Below are 13,980 nucleotides of genomic sequence, written 5' to 3' on the forward strand. Positions count from 1 at the left end.
GCTAAATAAAATGTGTTACGTTTTTATTCCCAATGCCAATATAGGCGCTTACTTTGGTCCTTAAGCCTATAGAAGATAGGTGAATTTATCTGCTCTGCAAATCACATTCCATTGTATTGAGCTACAGTCTATACTGCAGGGAAAGAATTAGCAAGTAAATCGTTGGGTAAATAGTAATTCTTGTCTCCCAATCCAGTTGGTTAATAAAGTTAGTACTTTTTCTCCATCTGCTGACTGTCTTAGTTCTCAATTAGTTCAAAACTCAGGGAGGAAGAGAGGTGTTGTTTAGTAAGCTACTTTTAAATATTTTACATTTCCTAAAGCATAAGGAGGCATGTTCTGCCTCCATGGAAGATAAGCCACAATTGATAATATTTTGAATAACAAATATAACCTCATAGAATTCCCCAAAATATAATAAGATATCAGTCATTCATATTCTCTAAGTAAAATGAAATAACTCTAGAAATTAATATCAAGAGTTTAAAATGAAAACTTCCCAATCAATGAAAGTTTGAAAATAAAATAATTTTCCTAAATAAGAAAAGCATTTTTGAAAAATTAATGTGTTTGTCATAGCTGAACAAAATGTCAAATGTTTGAATCAGAGAATAAAAACATTTTTAAAACAGCAAACTTTATAATTTCCAGAATAATCCATGCATCCTAAGTATTCAGAATTAATATGATTTTCAGACAAATTTATCTTAAACTCGATATCCAAAAGAAGACAGGGAAAAAGAAGGGCTTACCTTAAAGTTACTACCTTTTTAAGGCCACTTTTCCAAAGTTGTTTGGAATTAGCAAGGCAATAGAATATCAAAAGATTATTAAAAATTAAATGGGCTAAGATTTGTCAAAGCACTTATCTCACCAAATGGTATTCTAATCTCTTTGTTTGTTCCTCAGTATACTTCCTTAAACCTAGTTTCTGTTTGTTATACCCGTGTGAAAGCATTCCTGCTTCAGAGTCAACTGTGTACTCCTAGGGGAAAGTTATAATTAGAAATGGCTCCTTAAAGCTCTGTGGCAGGCGGAGGACTTGTGTTTTACTTGTTTCCATGATTTCTGTAACGTTGGTTGATGTTATCAGTCAGGTTTCCAACATGACCCTCGAATCATTGGAGGAGCATTTAATGCATAGACTATTTATAGAGATGTGGGCAGGAAACCGAATAAGGAAAACGTAGTAGTGGAGTATCCTCATACTAGCAACAGTGCATCAGGAACATACTGAGGCTCAAATGTCGAGCAGAGGAATTTGTAGACTAACCCAGAGAGAGAGCTGTCATGGGACACAGCCAGCCAAAGAAGAGCCCACAGAAGAGAGCCAGGATTTTCCTTATTCTCCTCCCTCTTTTGATGCTTCTGCCAGTGCTCTTTATTCTCTAGTCTTAACTGGATGGAGCACAACGGATCCCATTGGTGAAATTCATAGAGGTCAGTCTCCCAGGGCATAAAGCTGGGTAGAGAAGGCTGAACATGTATCTGGAGGGACAAAGGAGAGATAGGAAACATGGCAAATGGCCTTTGGCATCAATACTAAGCCTCAGAACCAACAGACTTATACAATAATGTTTCATCTTTGGAAGAGTATACCATTTCCTCAGCAAGAAGATAAGGTAGTGGAGACACTGATAATATTGAACCAGTGGTAAAGTTCAATGTTTTGCATTGTATTTGGTTTTCTTGGTAAGCCATAGTGAGAAATATGTTATCATCTTAATAAAATAGATTCACAGCTGAGTCAGGCAATTTAAGCATGCCTTTCTCCTTACCCAAGAGAAAACCTTCAAGAAACACAATGTGAAAACAAAAATATGACATCCAAGCAAGATCTTACAGCATACACTTCATGGGGAGAGGCAGTTGTCTATTTCATGTGCCTCAGGCTAACCTCCTCCCCGGAAGCTGTAGGAACCACTGAATCTGAAAGAATGGTTGCAGTATGCTACATTTTTAAAGGAGACGTTCCATATAGACTTCATCAATTTCAATCTGAGTATGAGATTGCTTAGATTATGCAATGAATTTGAGATAGCATTGTAAATATAAATTGGCTTAAGGAAATAATTATTTTAATTGGTAAGTAGTAGTAGATTTTGTCACTCTAAATAAGTTAAGCATTATGACAGTTTCCTGCTTCTTGGAATCTGAGAAGGGTATAAGCTAACAGAATGAAGCCCCATTTCTGATCTAATCAGAGATGCGATCTAGTTGAGAGTTGTTCTGCTCTACCAGAGTTGACAATTTCATCCAAATCAGGGAACAAGGCTGGTATAGTATGTTTTGGACAAAATTTAGGGGAAAGCTTTGGGGAAAAGGAGGACGAGTGTGGTATACATCTTGCTTGTTGAGATGATGTTTGAGATCCAACTGGAAATCCATTACTTTCTACAACATCTACAACAAACACTGGGAAATGAATATAATTAAAGTTGGGATACCAAGATAAGTAATAGTCCAAGAGAAGACATTAATAATAATATTATATAAAGTACCTTTATTCATTTTTACTTAAAGGGGTATTCGTTGTGTGCTAGGCACTGTTTTAGGCACTAAGAATACAAAATAAACAAAACACACAAGAATCTGACCTAGTGGAGTTTACATTCAAGTACCAAAGACAGATAATGAATAATAAAACAGATGACAGAATACAAGTAATGATATGTAATAGGAAGAAAAATAAAGTAGGCTAAGGATATAAAGTCACTGGAAATTCTGTTTCAGATAATGTGGCAACAAGCTGACATTTGAACATGAATTAAGTCTGAGAGCCAGTTATGCAAATATCTGGGGAAGAATATTCCAGATGAAGGAAACATCCAGGGCAAAGATCTTGAAATGGATTGATAATTGGCACGTTTGATAAACAGCAAGGTGTCCACTGTATTCTAAGCATGGGAGAGAAACAGGGACTGATAGAGATGTAGTCAGGAGCCAAACATATAGAGCTATTTAGGCAAAGGGAAAGAGTTTGAATTTTATTCTAAATATGGGGGGATTTAGAGTAGAATAATAAGATGATCTGAGTCAAAAAAAATATATATATAGTCACCCTGTATTCTCTAGAAAGAATAGTCCAAGGGAGGAAGATTTATTCAGGGAGACTAGTTAGGAAGTGATTGTAGTAGTTTACGTGAAAGATGATGATGATTTTATGCCCTTAGAACTTGTGACCTGTTCTTTCAGTACTCCTTCCATGTATTAGTTTTATGCCTGTTTTGAAATCAAACTCTATTCCTTTCTATATTTTTCAGATAATCATACAGTTTTTTTCACTTAGATGTAAGCGGGCCAATTGAAACACTGGGTCAGGAAAACGTATATAACCTAAATGCGATTTGACACCTGCAGTAAGTCTCCGATGGTTTCTCTTATTACTTGCCAAAACATTCCCCAATTACTACTTTGCATTTTCTTCATAAGACTCAGCATCATCTTCTGTCATCTCTGGACCAGCTGTTCTGATTGTGAAACTTCAGATAGTTTCTCTAATCACCAACCTCCCATGACTGTGTTTTAAGTTCTGAAAACAACCTGGGATAAATTTAGAAATCAAGAACAAAGCACATATGAGATTCTAGATTTAACAGCTTGTGCCTTTTAATGGCATCTGTCATCATGTCTTTGAAAAACTATTTATCACCACAGTTCCTTACTGTACTGTTTTGAAATGATGGCCTTCTTATCTTCTTCACCCAAACATTTCATGTAAGCAAAATCACTAGGATGAGAATAGGAGTATCATATTTGATAAATTACCAATTTCTGTGTGCATTGGAAAAACTTAAAGGTTTCTGGCATCAGATAGATAAAAGTAAACATGAGATTTCCTCCAATATTTTAAAATATTTATATCCAACATTACCAGGTCACATATCAAGTTAGACTTTTTTCAGCTTCACACAAGCATGGACAACGTGTGATATAGCAGAACAGAGTGGCTCGTAAGAGTAGGAAGGTTCATATTAATGGTTTATTCTATGCCATTGGGCATGAGCATCAACCATATGGGCTACAATTATCTCATTTGAGAAATTAGAAGTTTCAATTAAGCATATTTAATTTCTCTTTGCGGTATGAATATGTATACCTTTTTGAGCAATAAGATAAATCTTCCAGGTTTAGTTCCCCAACAAGATGATAGCATGAATCACTAAGAAAAAGGATACATTAGATCTTTAGCTCTACTGGTTCAGTGCAATCCGTCATCAAGACAGATTTTTACTCCTGAAGTGCTTATTAAATTAGTAACACACAATACAAAGTAATTTAGCTTGTAATTTTTAGTAGTTGCACACTGGGATTCTGTTTTATACTTTTAGAAAAATAAATCATTATTTTTACACATTTTAAGAACATAAGTCTGGTAAGATTCTCTTTACAATAAATGGTATTTTTTCCTCTCTCACCTGCATTAATAATACAAGATTCCTCTCCTCTTTTTTTTCAGCATCTCCCCAGTGTTCTTCTCTGAGAGTGTCAAAGTTAGTTTGCTAGCAGTAGGTTATAAAGCAAACTAATCTCATCAGCCTGAGGATGTTATTGGGCTCAAAATCTTGCCTGTCTGTGGACACATTTTTTGTCAGGGTCCTGCCATCTCTCTCTCCACAAATTTTCTTCTGCAGGCTCTTTGCTGAAATGAACAAGGCAACTCTGTGAAATGTAACATGCTGTATGTAACTACTATTCTTTCCTGTTATATTCGCTTTACAGAAACTCTACAGGCCACATCAATTTAAACTATGAATAAACTCCATATTATCATGGAATGATAATTCAGGACATTTTTATTTTGTAGACAATTTCCCATCTATAGAAAATTAACATTTAATTTCACAGGGAAATGTTTAGTATAAGTATGTGTCAATTTGCCATTGTGGTGTTTTCTGTCAATTTCCTATCCCCTGTATTCTGAGTGATAGTGATTGATGCATCAGTAGGACAAACCAAGGTACTCTATTCAACCCTTCAGGCAGCTAAACTGGCATCTTCCTGCAGTGAGATAACAGCCAGTATAGGCATGAGCACTGGCAGAGAACTGAGTTAGTTCTACAGTTTTAGAAATAGTGAACTCAGTTTTTTTTTTTTTTTTCAAGGAAAGGACAAATCATCTGTTAGTCATAGTCATAAACATGTGCAGGTCAAAATTAACTTTCTAAAGCTTCACCCTACACCCCCCCCCCCCGACACACACACACAGCAGAGGGCCAATTGAGGCAGCGTGAATGATACATGTGTTACTATCAATTTCCAATAACAAGATGTATCAGTAAGTTATCCGGATAGTGACCTCCCTTCACTTTCTTTTATCTGGTTAAATATAGCATTGGATGCTTTGTTAAAAAGGTCTTGTTGTTTTTCCTTCATCAGGGAGACTTTCTTCTACTCTTCCTTACATTTGGACACTCTCATGTTCTTAGACAAGAACATGACAAATACCCTTATTCAATTAGTTAACAAATAGCAGAGGTATATATGTAATAACATAGAGAGGATATCACCTCTATCCATTTCCTTGATTTAGAGTTGCTAGGTTTTATGGTAATTCCTATGTTAACTTCAGATTTCAGCTGTCAGTTTTATTTTACCTCTCTTCCATGTACCCATTATTTCCATCTGTTACAGCAGAGTGCCAATTATTTTGTACTATAGCTTGTTAGAATTTAATAAACCTTAAGTATAGATGAAACTACACAAGGAGAAATGAGGATTTATGTGGCTTATGAGTATGTTTTAAGAAAAGCATACCTAGACATTTATAAAAGTAAGTTTATCTGCCTACATATCTTATTTGAAATGATGAGAATTGCCATACAGTTTACAGAAACCACTGAAATTATTTCATTCAGTCCTATGACTCTTGAAACAATTTGATACAGTGATAAAATGCATGCACTATTTGCTATCCCTTCTCAGTGTGTTTGTTTTTAATTGGCTGTTTTTTTATTTGGGAATTATTTGATGTGTATTTATCTTCTATTGATACTTGATGTGAATATTGTGATATTTCTTGTGCATAAAATGAGATGTTAGTTTAGGGATACATTTTTGAAATATTCTTTACCCTCAAGTATGTCACTGGTATTTTATACCCCTTGGTATACCTGTTTAACTGCTCCCCTTTTCCTCTTTTTGTTATACTCTCAGGTGGCATAGCTCTCTGAAGTTTCCTATGATTTATATTCTCCCCAACAGTTATTGCTATAGCTGCTGCTAAATATAGACCCCCTCATTCCTTAACCATGGTGCCAAACTGAAGATTTATATTGGATTTAAGCACAATACTAAATGCACCTTTATGTATATCTTCATGTGACCATAACTTTAGAACCAAACAGCAATATATGTGTTCTTACAAATATAAAGATGATTTTTTGGATAAGTAAAAACATATTTAATATAAGGATTATTTTTGAAAAGCCAAAAGACAATGGATTTGAATATTAGATTGGATGCAAATTAGGTCCCAGGGTCCAATCTGGGTAATATTTAGTTTCCAAATGTAGAAATTCAAACTCAATTCCAAAATGATCTTTCATTACATCATTATATCAGTTAGACTCAAAGTGAATTAGCAGACATTCAAAAACCTTTTTGTAAGAGTAGCTTTTTAACTTTGCTATAGATTTTAAATGAATCAACTTATTTTTTACATCTCGATATATAACTAGAATCTTTAGAACTACAATATTCTAAGAAATGATTAGGTACCCATTACCACCCATGGCCTAGCACTTTAAGATGATCATCATTAGATAAATTAGGTTCCCAATTGCCATAAACTAGAGATAAATTAGAACTCAGAAACCATTTTATTTTTAACGTAATTTGATCTCAAATGGGTAATCTTAATGAGAGTATCAAAATGATTCTTAAGAAGATTCCAATTAATTTACCATGTGAGCTGAAGGGGAATGAACTGCACTAACATGAAGCAAAAAAAAAAAAAAAAAAACAGAATTAATATAGCAAAAATTATCATACTGAAAGCAATTACACTTGTATTTTCAACAGAAAAATATTAGAAAACCTCAAGTGACTTGTTAGGGGGTATGACTATGGAACACATTTTTAATAATCAGAAATATAAGCCAAATTGCTTTTTAAAATCAGTATTTATTTGAAATAAATGTGTTGTTAGATAAAACTGGTTAAAAAAAAAAAAAACTATCCCTGAAATGATTATTTTTTAGATATTATTCCTTGACACTTTAAGACCTGTCCTACACCTCAGAGGCAAACACATTTAATATTTAGCTATTTTATTTGGTAATTATCTCCATAGGTCAAAAGAATGTGAATGTAGTGTTATATCTTGCTTAATCAAATTAAACCTTACCTGATAACTTCCTTCGTAAGATTTAATAATTTTGACTCAATTTTACCCTCTATTTTCCTCTCAATATAATTATGCCTCAATTTTTGCTTAAAAACATTGTGTTTCCATGATGACTTTTTAAATATTGTTCACTGCTGAGCCAAGAAAATGCATCTGATTACATTTACTTCCTCTACTTCTTTTTTTTTTTTTTTTTTACTGGAGTTAAAAATTGCCCCCTTTTGACTTGGTTTACTTTCAGCCTATGACTGTCACCCCAGAAAAGCTCTATAAAATGCCTCATTTTTTCATATGATCACAGCCTTTATCTCATTTTCAAGCATATTTTATTTTTCTGAATACCTGCCTAGTGGAGACATTTGACCTCCTGCTAAAATATGGCTTCTGTGTACTCTAGGCCTACTATACAGCTATCATTGGATACTTCCTTTTTGCCATGATCCTGGGAATTTTTTTCACCTTTCTGCTGTGTTAGATCTCCTGTTGCCTGGATCACAGTTCTCTTCTATCTTGGTTTATTTCCTTGTTTTGACAGAAATCATCCTTAGATAGCTTCCTGAAAAAGGTACAGGAGAGTCAAATTTTCTATACTTTGAACGTCTAAAAGTACTTTTATTCTTCTCTGATATTTATTAGGTAATCTGAAGGGATGGAGCATTTTAAGTTGTAAATAGATTTTTCCTCAGAATTTTGAAAACATTGTTCAAAATTCTTCTTGTTTCTACTGCTGCATTTGAGAATCTGTCATTCTGATTCACCATCCTTTGTACTGGACCTGCCTATTCTTTGAAATATTTTAGTGTTTGTCTCCTCTTCACCCCGTTAATGAGGGAGAGTCTCACACTCTATGGCTACAGGGCTGTCTGAACATATGACCCCGACACTGAGCAGAGGAGATTAACAGGGTTTTATTAGTCACGTGTACTTACTGTCCAGGGGAGGAGGGTACTTCAGGGAGGTGCACTTGGGTAAAGGGCAAGGGGCCAGGGGAGGCAGGCTTTGTAATACCAAGAGGTTGGGCTGTGCTTCACACCTGTGGGGAGGATGTGATTGGCTTGTCTAAATCCCCTGGGCTGACAGGGAACTGAACCCCAGGGATAGGTAAGAACTCTGCCCGATCTCTTTGATAAGGAGGGTTGTTTGGCTAGGGAACCTCCTCTGCAGGAGCAGAGTGGGGTGGGGAGCAGGCCATTGAGACAGTCCAGATTTTACCAAATATTAAGGCAGTGAATAACATTAAATTGGAGACTTACACCCCATTTAGAAATTTCCTCTTTCCATGTTCTAAAATTTCATGGTAAAATGTTTTAATAAGAGAGTCATTTTCATTTCCTGTACCAAGCATTTTTTGGACCCTATCTCTCTGAAAAACTATGTACCTGTTTCTGAGATTTTTATTTTAATGATTGGTTTCAGAAATTCCTTTCCTTTAGTTTCACTTTTCTCCTTTTGTTGAAGTTCTCATAGCCAGATTTTTGATTACTTCAATTTCTCTACTAATTTTCTAATCTGTTTCCCCCTATTGAACATCATCTTGCCTTCTTTTTATTTTCCTGAGAGATAAGGCTTGACTTTTCTTCCAAATATTTTTCTATTTTTATAGCTATTATATTTACATTTCCAAGACCCCTCTTCTTTTTATCTAAATGATTTTTTAGTATTGTTTAATACTTCTCCAGTATCTCTGAAGACATTATTAATATATATTTTTTCTTTCATCATTGTCACCATTTCCTTTTTTCCATTTGCTTGCTTTGTCTAAATCATTCATCCTTAAATGTTGGCAGCTCATTTACATTTACAAATGAGGTACTAAAAATTTATTGGAAGCTCTGTGTGCATTGAATTTACTGTAAAGCAGTCAGCTGTCCTGCCTGGGTGCAATAAATCTGGCTGCTGTTTTTCTGGATCTACTTAGGCAAAAGGTCAGGTAGTCCGAGGTGAACCTAATACACAAAATACATTCCACATTGTGCACCTACATTGGGTATAAAGCCTGGGGAAAAATACAGACTTTCCCCACCCCTGCTTTTAATCAACTTTCCACCAGGCTCTCATTTTTTGCACCTGTACCCACACTCAAACAGTACCAAGTATGTCAGATCCTGAAGCTTTCCAAAGGTTATGCTGGCTTTTCCATTAGCCTGCCCATTCCTTCACTCCCACTCCAACTTGAAGGCAGTTAGGTATGACTTCTTTCTCTCTGCTCAGTCTTTCATCATTTATTCTTCTGCCGCATATATGCAAATACTGTGGGACAGGTTTGCAGATTTATCCTACTCTCATTGAAAATGGATTCTGGGGTGTATAGTCGTGAATTTTTCTCCTTTTTTGATTTTCTTATTATTAAGGGAAATATTCTTAAGGTTAAGATCAAGGGTACTGAAGCGCAAAAATATCTTTTTTTGAGACATTCACAGAAAGATAGACAAAATGAAAAGGCAGAGGGCTGTGTACCAGATGAAGGAACAAGATAAAATCCCAGAAAAACAACTAAATGAAGTGGAGATAGGCAACCTTCCAGAAAAAGAATTCAGAATAATGATAGTGAAGATGATCCAGGACCTCAGAAAAAGAATGGAAGCAAAGATTGAGAAGATGCAAGAAATGTTTAACAAAGACCTAGAAGAATTAAAGAACAAACACCTGGAAAAGTTAAAGAACAAACAAACAGAGATGAACAATACAATAACTGAAATGAAAAATACACTAGAAGGAATCAATAGCAGAGTAACTGACGCAGAAGAACGGATAAGTGACCTGGAAGACAGAATGGTGGAATTCACTGCCACGGAACAGAATAAAGAAAAAAGAATGAAAAGAAATGAGGACTATCTCAGAGACCTCAGGGACAACATTAAACGCAACAACATTCGCATGATAGGGGTCCCAGAAGGAGAAAAGAGAAAGGACCCAAGAAAATATTAGAAGAGATTATAGTCGAAAACTTCCCTAACAAGGGAAAGAAAACAGCCACCCAAGTCCAGGAAGCACAGAGAGTTCCAGGCAGGATAAACCCAAGGAGAAACACACTGAGACACATAGTAATCAAATTGGCAAAAATTAAAGACAAAGAAAAATTATTGAAAGCAACAAGGGAAAAATGACAAAAAACATACAAGGGAACTCCCATAAGGTGAACAGCTGATTTCTCAGCAGAAACTCTACAAGCCAGAAGGGAGTGGCATGATATATTTAAAGTGATGAAAGGGAAGAACCTACAACCAAGATTACTCTACCCAGCAAGGATCTCATTCAGATTTGATGGAGAAGTCAAAAGCTTTACAGACAAGCAAAAGCTAAGAGAATTCAGCACCACCAAACCAGCTCTACAACAAATGCTAAAGGAACTTCTCTAAGTGGGAAACACAAGAGGAGAAAAGGACCTACAAAAGCAAACCCATAACAATTAAGAAAATGGTAAGAGGAACATACATATTGATAATTACCTTAAACTTGAATGCATTAAATGCTCCAACCAAAAGACACAGGCTCACTGAATGGATACAAAAACAAGACCCATCTATATGCTCTCTACAAGAGACCCACTTCAGACCTACGGACACATACAGACTGAAAGTGAGGGGATGGAAAAAGATATTTCTTGCAAATGGAAATCAAAAGAAAGCTGGAGTAGCAATACTCATATCAGATAAAGTAGACTTTAAAATAAAGAATGTTACAAGAAACAAGGAAGGACACTACATAATGATCAAGGGATCAATCAAAGAAGAAAATATAACAATTATAAATATATATGTACCCAACATAGGAGCACCTCAATACATAAGGCAACTGCTAAAAGCTCTAAAGGAGGAAATCGACAGTAACACAATAATAGTGGGGGACTTTAACACCTCACTTACACCAATGGACAGATGCTCCAGACAGAATATTAACAAGGAAACACAAGCTATAAATGACATAATAGACCAGATAGATTTAAGTGATATTTAAAAGACATTCCATCCAGAAACAGCAGATTACACTTTCTTCTCAAGTGCACACAGAACATTCTCCAGGACAGATCACATTATGGGTCACAAATCAAGCCGTGGTAAATTTAAGAAAACTGAAATCATATCAAGCATCTTTTCCGAGCACAATGCTATGAGATTAGAAATCAATTACAGGGAAAAAAACGTAAAAAACAGAAACACATGGAGTCTAAACAATACATTACTAAATAACCAAGAGATCACTGAAGAAATCAAAGAGGAAATCAGAAAATACCTAGAGACAAATTACAATGAAAACGCAATGATCCAAAACCTATGGGATTCAGTAAAAGCAGTTCTAAGAGGGAAGTTTATAGCAATACAAGCCTACCTCAAGAAACAAGAAAAATCTCAAACAATCTAAGCTTACACCTAAAGGAACTAGAGAGCGAAGAACAAACAAAACCCCCAAAGTTAGCAGAAGGAAAGAAATCATAAAGATCAGAGCATAAATAAATGAATTAGAAACAAAACAATAGCAAAGATCAATAAAACTAAAGCTGGTTCTTTGAGAAGATAAACAAAATTGATAAACCTTTAGCCAGACTCATCAAGAAAAAGAGGGAGATGACTCAAATCAATAAAATTAGAAATGAAAAAGGAGAAGTGACATAGGACACTGCAGAAATACAAAGCATCATAAGAGCCTACTGCAAGCAACTCTGTGCCAATAAAATGGACAACCTGGAAGAAATGGACAAATTCTTAGAAAGGTATAACCTTCCAAGACTGAACCAGGAAGAAATAGAAAACATAAAGAGATCAATCACAAGTAATGAAATTGAAACTATAATTAAAAATCTTCCAACAAACAAAAGTCCAGGACCAGATGGCTTCACAGGTGAATTCTATCAAACATTTAGAGAAGAGCTAACACCCATCCTTCTCAAACTCTTCCAAAAAATTGAAGAGGAAGGAACACTCCCAAACTCATTCTATGAGGCCACCATCACCCTGATACCAAAACCAGACAAAGATACTACAAAAAAAAGAAAATTACAGACCAGTATCAGCGATGACTATAGACGCAAAAATCCTCAACAAAATACTAGCAAACAGAATCCAACAACACATTAAAAGGATCATACACCATAATCAAGTGGGATTTATCTCAGGGATGAAGGATTCTTCAATATATACAAATCAATCAATGTGATACACCATATTAACAGATTGAAGAATAAAACCATATGACCTTCTCAATAGATGCAGAAAAAACTTTTGACAAAATTCAACACCCATTTATGATAAAAGCTCTCCGGAAAGTGGGCATAGAGGGAACCTATCTCAACATAATAAAGGCCATATACGACAAACCCACAGCAAACATCATTCTCAATGGTGAAAAACTGAAAGCATTTCCTCTAAGATCAGGAACAAGACAAGGATGTCCACTGTCACCACTATTACTCAACATAGTTTTGCAAGTCCTAGCCATGACAATCAAAGAAGAAAAAGAAATAAAAGGACTATGAATTGGAACAGAAGAGGTAAAACTGTCATTGTTTGCAGATTACATGATACTATACATAGAGAATCTTAAAGATGCCACCAGAAAACTACTAGAGCTAATCAAGGAATTTGGTAAAGTAGCAGGATACAAAGTTAATGCACAGAAATCTCTTGCATTCCTTGCATTCACTAACAATGAAAGATCAAAAAGAGAAATTAAGGAAACAATCCCATTCACCATTGCAACATAAAGAATATAATACCTAGGAATAAACCTACCTAGGGAGGTAAAAGACCTGTACTCAGAAAACTATAAGACACTGATGAAAGAAATCAAAGATGACACAAACAGATGGAGAGATATACCATGTTCTTGGACTAGAATAATCAATATTGTGAAAATGACTATACTGCCCAAAGCAATCTACAGATTCAATGCAATCCCTATCGAATTACCATTGGCATTTTTTACAGAACTAGAACAAAAAATCTTAAAATTTGTATAGACACAAAAGACCCCAAATAGCCAAAGCAGTCTTGAGGGAAAGAAACGGAGCTGGAGGAATCAGACTCCCTGACTTCAGACTATACTACAAAGCTACAGTATTCAAGACAATATGGTACTGGCACAAAAACAGAAATATAGATAAATGGAACAGGATAGAAAGCCCAGAGATAAACCCACACACCTATGGTCAACTAATCTATGACAAAGAGGCAAGGATACACAATAGAGAAAAGACAGTGTCTTCAATAAGTGGTGCTGGGAAAACTGGACAGCTACATGTAAAAGAATGAAATTAGAACACTCCCTAACACCATACACAAATATAAACTCAAAATGGATTCGAGATCTAAGTGTAAGACCAGACACTATAAAACTCTTAGAGGAAAACATAGGAAGAACACCCTTTGACATAAATCACAGCAAGATCTTTTTTGATCCACCTCCTAGAGTAATGGAAATAAAAACAAAAATAAACAAATGGGACCTAATGAAACTTCAAAGCTTTTGCACAGTAAAGGAAACCATAAACAAGACGAAAAGACAACCCTCAGAATGGGAGAAAATATTTGCAAACGAATCAACAGATAAAGGATTAATCTCCAAAATATATAAACAGCTCATGCAGCTCAATATTAAAAAAACAAACAACCCAATCAAAAAATGGACAGAAGACT

General features: G+C 35.2%; 1 long non-coding RNA gene across 2 annotated transcripts in view; it reads right to left on the reverse strand.

Annotated features, from left to right (window-relative positions):
- Positions 1–267: 267 nt before the first annotated feature.
- LOC309665757 overlaps positions 268–13,980 on the reverse strand; it is a 135,688-nt gene continuing 121,975 nt past the window's right edge. For both annotated transcript variants that reach the window (XR_014266664.1, XR_014266665.1), the window contains one exon: positions 268–1,488. This is a non-coding gene — a long non-coding RNA (uncharacterized lncRNA). The remainder of the gene's footprint in view (positions 1,489–13,980) is intronic.

Source organism: Balaenoptera physalus (genome assembly GCF_965194825.1).
Source record: "Balaenoptera physalus genome assembly, chromosome: 8".
In the NCBI taxonomy this organism is placed as follows: Eukaryota; Metazoa; Chordata; class Mammalia; order Artiodactyla; family Balaenopteridae; genus Balaenoptera; species Balaenoptera physalus.